This window comes from Schistocerca nitens, chromosome 6, assembly GCF_023898315.1.
Source record: "Schistocerca nitens isolate TAMUIC-IGC-003100 chromosome 6, iqSchNite1.1, whole genome shotgun sequence".
In the NCBI taxonomy this organism is placed as follows: Eukaryota; Metazoa; Arthropoda; class Insecta; order Orthoptera; family Acrididae; genus Schistocerca; species Schistocerca nitens.
Window position 1 is genome coordinate 225,835,270 of NC_064619.1, and position 10,691 is coordinate 225,845,960.

The 10,691-nt window shown below is 41.6% G+C and overlaps 1 protein-coding gene across 3 annotated transcripts in view; it reads right to left on the bottom strand.

The window, feature by feature from the left end:
- Positions 1–9,110, bottom strand: part of LOC126263120 (uncharacterized) — an 864,071-nt gene extending 854,961 nt beyond the window's left edge. For all 3 annotated transcript variants that reach the window (XM_049960136.1, XM_049960135.1, XM_049960134.1), the window contains exon 1: positions 8,956–9,110. The gene's annotated coding sequence lies outside the window, so the exon portion shown is untranslated. The remainder of the gene's footprint in view (positions 1–8,955) is intronic.
- Positions 9,111–10,691: the final 1,581 nt, after the last annotated feature.

Below are 10,691 nucleotides of genomic sequence, written 5' to 3' on the forward strand. Positions count from 1 at the left end.
GTTTGACGCGTGATTTACCACTAACTATATGTGGCTGAGCCGGTTTAATATTCCACTAATTAAATGAGAAGTTGGTAGTTGCCACATAATTGGTGGAATATTAAATCGACTCAGCCACATTAGTTAGCGATAAATCACACGTCAAACGACACGTTTTCACAAGCAGGTTCGTATCACCAAGTTAAGTATGGAAAAACAATGTAGCGTAACAGGTTGGGAGGGGATCAAATATTTGAACTGTTACAAAATCAAGTAAAATTTATGAAGAGCTTGTCAGTGTGCGGCCACTTATGAGTAAGACGTTGCGCCCCATGTAGCTTGGATACAACAGTGATTCAACTGGGCAGGATGTAGAAGCCTTTAAATGTTCTGACACAATATGGCTCGTAACTGCTGTAACCGATCCTGGATATCCTGGATACTGGAACTGAGACGGAGTTTACATCCGACCTGGACACACATCGGGGACGGATGGGCGCAACTTTAAGGCCACGGGAATACCTCGACAACAAGCCGACAGATCATAGAGCTGTGTGCGGTCGAGCATTATCTTGTTGAAAAACAGCACCACGATAACGTCGCGTAATAGGTGACACCTGATGATGCAGAGTGTCAGTGCAGTACCACTTCCGACAGTGATAACAGATGAAACACACCATGGCGACAGGAAAAACATTGCTGCACACACCAGAACCACTGGAAAATGAGATCTCTCCCCTCCCATGCTGTCTGATGGTTATCTGGGTTAGTGCAACACTACGATTCATCGCTGAATACAGTGCGTCACAATTAATCAGCAGTCCATACTTTCCGGTCACAAAATCACTCCACACGCAGGCGTCTGTGTTGTGTTAGCAGCAGCCAATGCACAGGACTGTAATTCCCTAATCCAGTTGCCGCTAGTTTCCGACCAGTGTTACGGGATGACAGAATGTAGCAGGGAGTCCATTACTTGTTCTTGATGGCAGATGCGGATGTTCAGCGGTTACAATGTGCGTCGTACACAATACGGATATACTCTCTTGCCGTGGTCTGATGTGATCAACCGAAACCTTAGGGTATGCATGCCTTGACATCCCCAGGTAATCCGACATCGGTATCTGTTAACAACCCAATACCCAAATAATCTGGATATTGGACGATTCGACCAGCTGGCCAAATGGAGACCTACAATGAGACCCGTTCGAAACTGTCAGGTGCTGATAACGTCAGCCAACGAAAGGACGCGTCGTCCCCGTGTCCTTCACAGTAATCACTCAACATCTGACCCTGTTGCCGCTCATATACTTTACCAGGCCTGGAAACAACGTTAATGCACTCTGGTGGCTGTTCTGTCATAGAGAACTGCAACTGTAATAATTTACATTACCACCGATGGTGTATCCGTGTACGAAGTTACACAGACATCCGACCGTGTCTTCTGGATGCTCCACTTCTTTCGTCAACCAGTTTATTAATTAGTCATGGTCACTTTGGCTCATAATATCCTTTACAAAAGATAAAATTAAACAATATTATTAACCGAATACTGAACTTTGGCTCAACTACATACAATTAATAAATTAGATTCCAAACGACGTACATCGAGAGGTAAGGTATCATCCTAAGTTTATAATTTCTGGCTGGTGAGAGAGAACGCTGTATTGGAACACACGTACGTAGATTTCACAATTAGTGGGGGGCATGAAAGGGTCTTCACATAATACGCGGACATTTTGGTGTTCCTGATAGCCATGTTACGCGCGCGGAAATATACGCGCGGAACATCGTTAAAAATGCCGAGAAATAAGTTCATGTTTTTCACAAGTTTACACAGAAAATCGACTTTGAAGTTCTCCGACGTGTGCAGAACATTTAGTTAAACCTTTCTTTTTACAAACTACGTGCATAGCTTAACCGATGGCGTTGGGGAATGACACTGGGATATTCTGTGCATCACTGAGTTCGAATCGCAGTGTGATCTTACTTTTGTCTCGTATTGGAAAAAAAAAAAATCCAGTGAGATTCCAGAAAACGTGGAAGTATACATAGTGTAGTGTTTGCATTATATTTACCCTTATGACGAACGTATTGTCGCACCGCGTCGTTTAACATGTGGCTTATCACTGCGCGTGGCTGAGCTGCAGTTCAGTATTCCACGAACTGCGTGATAATTACGAACTCACCTCCAGAGATGCTTCGCGCCAAGTTTGTGTCTTCATTTATTCTTGTTTCTTTTATATATAACAGTCATATTTCCACAACAGCTGCACACCTTCGATTTCATTACTCTAGATGCTTCCTTATGAATCCTTAGCAATTTGTGGGACGGCGGCTCGAATTCCAGAGCGCTCATGGAAGCTAGCATTTTCCGGCAGTTCCCCAAACCACTGAAAGAAAATGGTTCCTTCGGAGAATATACAGCCATTTTCCTTTCCTATCTTCCTCCAAGGTCTGCGAAGACCTTGCCGACACGATGTTAAACCCTAATTGTATATTTCTTTAAATTGAAATTTACGTGGGCATGGCACTATGTGGAGAAACTGTATATTAACTTTCGGCACCAAAAATTTATTCAACTGGAGGAAATAAACTTCGCCAGACAATTAGAATTACTTCAAAAATATCGTGTAACGTCTTTGACAGGTTCCGGATCTAACAATGGGAGCACGCCAGCTGTAACCGTGAACCCAAACTGTTTTGTTGTAACACGCTTAAAGTTCACATATCTGTAAAACTCTGTATCTATCGTACAACATAATTACGATTAGCAGATCAGGTAGTCATGTGGGTAAAAGCTACATATTAGCGTTAAACAATATACTCGTATGTAGACACAGCAACTTCTAATCTGGGATATACTTCTCCGTAAGTACATAGAGCCTACCGGTGGCTCACTATTATCGGCGCAGAGGCACTACGGATCCAATGTACTCAATAAAAGTTATGATGAACATTAACATAAAACTTGGTTTATCTGGGAACACGACTTAATAATCTCATGTCATGTGAACATAATAGCCATTACATCGCCGGTGTCCAAAAATGAGAGAGAGATTACAACTGTAAGTCCCATCGTGTCAAAACAAGTATGTAGTAGTAGTAGTAGTAATAGTAGTAGCAGCAGCAGCAGTACGAGGAGGAGGAATTAACCGTAGCTTTTTCACGGGAAAGATTCTGGCAGTTTCAAGCGATGTCGATAATTCACAATAAACAAATTTGAATAGACATATCGAATGGAAGTTCGTGAATATTTCTCCCAAGGCAAGGTAACAGCGCTGCCTCATTCAGCGAAGTACGGAGAGGGAGGTGAATGAACGGTTTCAATGGTCAGATCTGCTGTGAAAGTGTGTCCACACTGAACAAGGATAAATCATATTGACTGTTTCAGTATGAAAACATTCACTGCTCTCTGCTCTGGAAGTATAAGAAAACGGTGCCACTCTTGTAACTCACGACTACAGTGGCGCTTTCCGAAGCAGTTTCCTCATCAGCGAGGTCATTTGAGAAGATCTTCTTCCAGGAACCTCCGAATCACTAGCCTATAGAGATTTCGATAATGGGAAAATACACTGCATGCTATTCTACGACCAATGTTAGGTAGCGGAGGCGACTTCCTCGAATCGATAATTCAATAATGACAGCAGGACCCTCACATCGATGTTTTTCCTCCCATGTTTGTTTTGCATGTGCTACCAACCTTCAAAGCATTATTACAATGGAAATAATACACAGCACGGTTCCATCGAAATAACATCAACGATAAAAAGCAACTGTATGCTGTCTTTAGTTTTTGTATCACGAAGTCAAATATCAGCTGCGTTAACGGACCTCTGGTGGTAATAGTTTGCATGATATGCTGGCCATTGAAAATTAACAATCTCTTCCTCATCAAGCTTTCCCCCCCCCCTCCCCCCAAGTGCAAACTCATTACCAAAATGGGACCCCTGACGGGACTCCTTCCTCCATCCCCAGCGTAAAATTACATTTCTGCAATTTTTTGTGCACATATTTCGCAAATTTTACAATTTTGTATGTAAACTAAATAAAAATGAGGCACAGTAAAATCGAATGTCTAATAAGACTTGATACAAGAACATGGGTTAACGTTGCGCACAGTGATTGGCAAAGAAACTTTCAACTTTACTTACGGCATGTGCTGGAGTTTCTCTGAGGCTAGAATAACAAAATACAGAAGTATGACCTACATACAGTGGTCATAGGAAAACAAATGCTTGAACAGTGCAGCCGATGACCAACGACAGAGTATGCCGTACGTCTGTTTATTATGTGGGCTCAGCTCGGATGAATGGAGTACAGACCTTTACAGGAACAACAACTATCAACTCGCGTAATATCATTAGTCAGCTACAGAATCCTTATTCTCTACTTACTTTTGATTTGCACAGTAGATCATGTTAACCGAAACTGGCTGGAAGAGCTAGTAAATTATGATATCCTTTCCTCCACCGTCGCGTCTCGCTCAAGCCCTCTATCGGCAGAAATCAGCAAAAATGGGAAGCCTCCGGTAAAATTTACTACGGCACGCATTCGCCGATCCTAAGACTACAATACCGTGGTGAAGAAGCAGTAACAAACACTCTTGTTGAGTGTAATCTGTGTGAGCCAGGCGCATTGTTACCACAAGAGGTACTTTTATGTATCCCTTTTGTATTATTTGTAATAATCCTGACACGTCCTACATCCATGCGAATGCCTCGCAGTGTTGGATTTACGGGATATAAATACATAAATAAATAACGTTAACATGGACTATTTTCGATAACTGTTGTTTCTGTATGATGTTACTTGGTCGAAATGACTCTGGAACAACAGAGTACGTTTACAGTCGCCGGCCGAGAGTGAAGACTAGAATACGAGATATAAGAATCTCCGTTAAGTTGCCCCCCCCCCCCCCCCCCGACTAATTTTTAAATCCTTTCTTTCTTGAGTCTCTTTTCTGTCAATTTTTTCCCCATTCTCTGCCTGTACCTTTGGCGGGAGCCTATATGGCCACCCCTCGGCACAAAGATAGTGGGTATTCACTGTGTACACGACAGGTTTTGGAACACCAAAGTTGCCATCATCTGGTGGAAACTGTAAGCCACATAATGGAACTAGAAGTGGTTTCCTCATTTTACATAATGGACTTCCACAGTTGCGGCTGCCCCATAAGAATAACTCAGTGGCTGTCGCTTTATACTGAAATCTGAAGAGACTAATTATGTCGTACAACCATTAACCCTCAAACGGAGTTGTGGGGTCCTGTTTGATACCAGTCAAACTTTACACACGTGCCATTTCCTCTGTTGGTCATTCTATTGTTGGCGGTTATACATACCTTCTCGGCAGTTGATAGTGAACTTCCTGGTGAACTAGTAGCATTGTCGAGTTGTTCTCTTTCTCAGTGCACAGCTGTAATGTTTGGGTGGTGCCATTATTGACCCCACGACACCGTAAGTGTTTCTGTTTGCCCTACATCAAAAGTTTACTTATCAACGAAATGTCATTTTATTTTTAGGCTTAGTGAGTGTTTTCATTTATTTTCAGTGTTACTATGGCTTCGAGCTCTCATTCACGCATGTCAGCGCTCGATCCAAATTTCCAGGAAGTGTGAGAAAAACCCTAGAAGAACTAAAAGAAGGAGAAGAGGGTAGTGATGCAAATGATCTGGACGATGAAAATGACCCTTCTTACAACAGTGAACATGAAACTGCTTCAGAACAAAGTCGTGACTCTAGTGAATCAGATACATTAGAGGGAAAGAAACAGAGGGGAATCATCTAGTTTCTATGGCAGAAATAGGTATAAGTGGTCCACTATAGAACATCAAAGGAATGTGAGAACATCAGCCCACAACGTGATAATAAAATTTCCTACACTGAAAGGTCCTGAGAGCCGATTGGGAGACCCATGCAAGCGTGGGAGTATTTGTTTACCAGAGATATGTTAGAAGAAATTGTGAGTCATACCAATGTGAGAATGTCTTCATATCGATCAAAATTTTCTGATCAGCAGCGCACAGAACTACGAGACATGAACGTTGATGAACTTAGGGCACTATTTGGATTATTATACTTCAGTGTCATTTTCAAATCTAATCATGAAAATCTGGAGTCTGGTATTAGATTAGGAAATGAGACACTTAAAGTAGTAAAGGAGTTCTGCTATTTGGGGAGCAAAATAACTGATGATGGTCGAAGTAGAGAGGATATAAAATGTAGACTGGCAATGGCAAGGAAAGCGTTTCTGAAGAAGAGAAATTTGTTAACATCGAGTATAGATTTAAGTGTCAGGAAGTCTTTTCTGAAAGTATTTGTATGGAGTGTAGCCATGTATGGAAGTGAAACATGGACGATAAATAGTTTGGACAAGAAGAGAATAGCAGCTTTTGAAATGTGGTGCTACAGAAGAATGCTGAAGATTAGATGGGTAGATCACATAACTAATGAGGAGGTATTGAACAGGATTGGGGAGAAGAGGAGTTTGTGGCACAACTTGACCAGAAGAAGGGATCGGTTGGTAGGACATGTTCTGAGGCATCAAGGGATCACCAATTTAGTATTGGAGGGCAGCGTGGAGGGTAAAAATCGTAGGGGGAGACCAAGAGATGCATACACTAAGCAGATTCAGAAGGATGTAGGTTGCAGTAGGTACTGGGAGATGAAGAAGCTTGCACAGGATAGAGTAGCATGGAGAGCTGCATCAAACCAGTCTCAGGACTGAAGACCACAACAACAACAACAACAATGTTTGCAACAGACGGCACTGGAAGAGATATTTTCCGCGCCACACTATCCATTAAGAGAGTGCTGATATTGCTTTACTGCCTAATATTTGATGACATAACTAGCAGAGATGAGAGGAACAAAAATGACCCTGCAGCAGCGATACTTGGATTTTCGACAGAATGGTTCAAAATTCTCAGGCATCTTATAACGTATGTTCACATGCATTTCATTTCAATGTTAAGTAGTGTTGCATAAACTTGTTTTTCTTTTGTGTTTTTTATGGAGATTCTTTTAGTTTAACTGAAGTTTTGTGTTGGAACATAGGCAATTAAGGAATTTATAAATAAATATTTGTAATGAAAGTAAATCAATTTTGATGGATAAAATTGAGTGGTATCCTTTTGGACCCCACAAGACCATTTATGATACTAAGAAGTCACCACTCCATTTGAGGGTTAATTGCAGATTGCCCCCAGAAACAGCAACACGTTAATCCTTGTCAAAAAAATCTTTTCACTAATGATGTAGGGCTGCTGCAGAAACAAGCTTCTTGGACAGCCCAGATGGTATATAATTTTTAAAATACAGTACGAACACATATCCTCTTCACCAAGAGTTGAAATGATGGTAAGAATACTAGGATCTAACATTCACGTCATTGGAGAGGATCACAGCCTCAGAATGGGGAAGAAAGTCTTGCCCGATACCGAAATTTGCTTTAAGCGATTTTGGGAAATTTAAAGCTGGATGAACGGGCAGAGATCTGAAATGGCGTCCCCTCTAATACGAATATAGGCCTAGTGCTTCCCGCTCGGTAACACGAAACGAAGTTTTTAGAATCGTTATGGTCTTTGAATTACCGTACGTGTAAAACTGCACATCAAAGTTAACATTACTCTTAAACGACAATAAACGTTAAAAAAGTAAAATTCTCTTAATACTTTTAAATTGGGTAGTCTAGTAATTTATTTTACCAGCCGATAAGAAGACTACTATTTAGCCGTGTTATGAGCAGTGCCGGGTGGTCACTTCGACATTGTTACGGTAGCGCTTGAGCGCGAACTGTTCTTGACAGTAGAAGAGCAACGAGCCTACAATCACTGTTTCCTCACAAATGTCATCTCTTCGCGGTCAGCAACCTGACGAGACCCTAATCTCAAAAATACATCTGCAGACTTCTCCAATACAGATTCATGGACAAAGTGTTTAATGCAGTATCTTAAAGCCAACGCGTAAAAAAAATGCTGCAATGTTTACACTGTAGCACAAGTGCGTCACTTGTCCTCTGAGCCGAGCTTAGTGTGTAGTAGCTCAAACAAGGCGACGTGTAAGTGCGTTGTCTGATAACGAGTTTCGTGTTGTCAGAGGCAGTAAGGTCGAAACATCTTGGCCGCCAACGCAGATCAAGGCAGAATGGAATACAACATTAAATACAAACCTTAGGGCCTGTAACCGCTACATGGCAATTAATATTGTTGTACCGTACACAATGCCGAATGGACAGATAATCGAGAGATGATGCAGATAGTTTACGGACGATATTTTTAAGAGTTAATAGCCACATACGCAATTGTGATTTGAGAAGGCGTACCATTCAAACTATCACAAAGGCGCTACAGTGTAATAACAGTTCTTCAGTTTTAAACGAGTGACGATAAATTAGATAATTTCACCTGGAGAAATATCAGTTATCGTAAAAATTTCTTGGGTCAATAAAGTACTTTGTTTCACTAAAACAACCAAGCACACCATACATGTAGTTGGTTTTCTTTCAAAGTTGCGATTCGGACCGTTTTAAATAAAATACGCCATGAATCTAACAGCTCGCGGTTCTTATCACCATTTACTACCTGAATTAGCGAAAGATTTACTTTATCGCATACTAACAAAATAGTTACAGACCTCTCGGCAATCACAATTTAAACGATACAAACTAAAGCTGCAGTTTTAGCAACAATCCATTAAGAGTGCGTCACTGTCTTGTCAAATGAAGTCACTGCAGCGCTTAGGAGGGGATTTAAATACAACTTAGGTCAGTCAGTACCACTCACTCACTCGTAGCAGATGATGGGTCGGGAGAAAAAGGGGCCCAAATACGCCTAAAACCATTAATTAGTTCACAGAAACAACCACCTAAGCTCAGTACCTGTTGAGCCTCGCTGCCAAAAAGATCCGACCGCCACCTCTCGTAACGGTCATATTATTCAAATATGTAACATGCACATGGCTGACAGTTGTTACTTACCACTCTGCGAACTACGTAATACAGCTGAGATCCAGTCACAGCTGCTCGGCTAGCCGGAAAAGACGACGTAAGATGCACTCAAAACACAACACAATTTTGAAACACACACAACCCAACCGACAAGGAGCGAGCGCGTGTCGCGACTAAACCGGCTGCTTGGCTTCCATTCCGAGCAACGCGCTCTGCGAGCCGCGCTGCATGCCGGGACGTCACGTGACTAGCCAGACGGTCGCCGGCGGGTGGGGGAAAGTGTTGGGACTCCGCGGCGGGAAAGCACAATGCCTGCCCGTAAAAAAATAGTAAGTTGAGCAAGGTCGTCGGGAGGCAGCGTCAGAAGACGATTTTGGGGAGGACGATACGCCAATGGCGCACTGAGCACTTCCTACAGCGCAGAAAGTATATCACTCATTTGCATATTGACAGTGAAGTATGCGTGTAGATTACTGCATCAGCTTGGACGATCGTGTGCCACAGCCTAATAATAGATAAACAGGTAAAGGAAATTAGGAACAAATTATTGTGTCTGTAACATCGTGGTCTATCTGTGTCTAACCGTAGGGCAGATTCAGCGTATAAAGAAGTCAAAACAACTTCCAGAGAAATTAAAAGCAAAGAAAAGTAAAAAAAACTACTTTCATAGAAATTGAAAGCGAAAGCGTCAGCATTACGGCTGCTAAGGCAATTCCACTGTTAAACGCAGAGGAGGGAGTGAATACGTGGAAAGAGTACACCGAAAACCTCTAGCAGGGGGAGCAACAGTCTGCTAACGTGATAGAAGAAGTGTTTGTCGATTTGAAAGCCATAGAGAATCCAATATCACAGTCAGAGCTTCACATAGTTTGGACTGATTTTCAATCAAGAAAGTCAGACGGAACGTCTAAAACAATTGCAGGTAGTAGCAAAGAAGTTAATGTTTAGAACTTATGTGTCTGGAGACATACCACCAACACTCTCATAAGATCTATCGATCTAGAAAAGCGTTCGACAACGTAAACGGTGAAAGACGCCTAAAACTTTCAAAAACCAAATAGACACTATAGGGAAAGACGGATAATATACGATATGTGGAGACATACAACCAGACTTTTCGAAGAATGTCGTTCATACCATCACAAAGATAGCAATGGCAGATAAATGAGAAAACTGTCACAAAGTCAGCTTGGAAGCTCATTCATCTATGTTACTGATAAGAGTAATACATAAGAGAATGTGAATGGAAATTGGGAAACTGTTAGATGACAAGCAGTTTGTATTTAGGAAAGGTAAAGGCGCTGCAGAAGCAGTTCTAACGTTGCATTAGCTAACGAAAGCAAGACTTAAGAAAAATGAAAACACTCTCATCAGACCTATCGATCTAGAAAAGCGTTCGACAACGTAAATGGTGGGAGACGTCTAAAACTTTCAAAAAACAAATAGACACTATAGGGAAAGACGTATAATATACGATATGTGGAAGAACCATTAGGGAATTATAAGACCGGAAGGCCAACAAATATGTACTAGGATTAAAAAGGGAGAAAGACAAGAGTCTTTCTCCACTACTTCTAACCTGTAAATTGCAGAAACAATGACGGTAATAAAAGTTGGCTCAGAAGTGCCTTTAAAATTTAAGGTGAAAGGAACCTAACCTAACCTAACCTAACATACCAACGATAAGATTCGCAAATGACTTTCCTATCCGCAGTAAAGATGAGGAGGCTCAGAGAATGCTTTCAGTGAAATGTACAGTCTTTTAA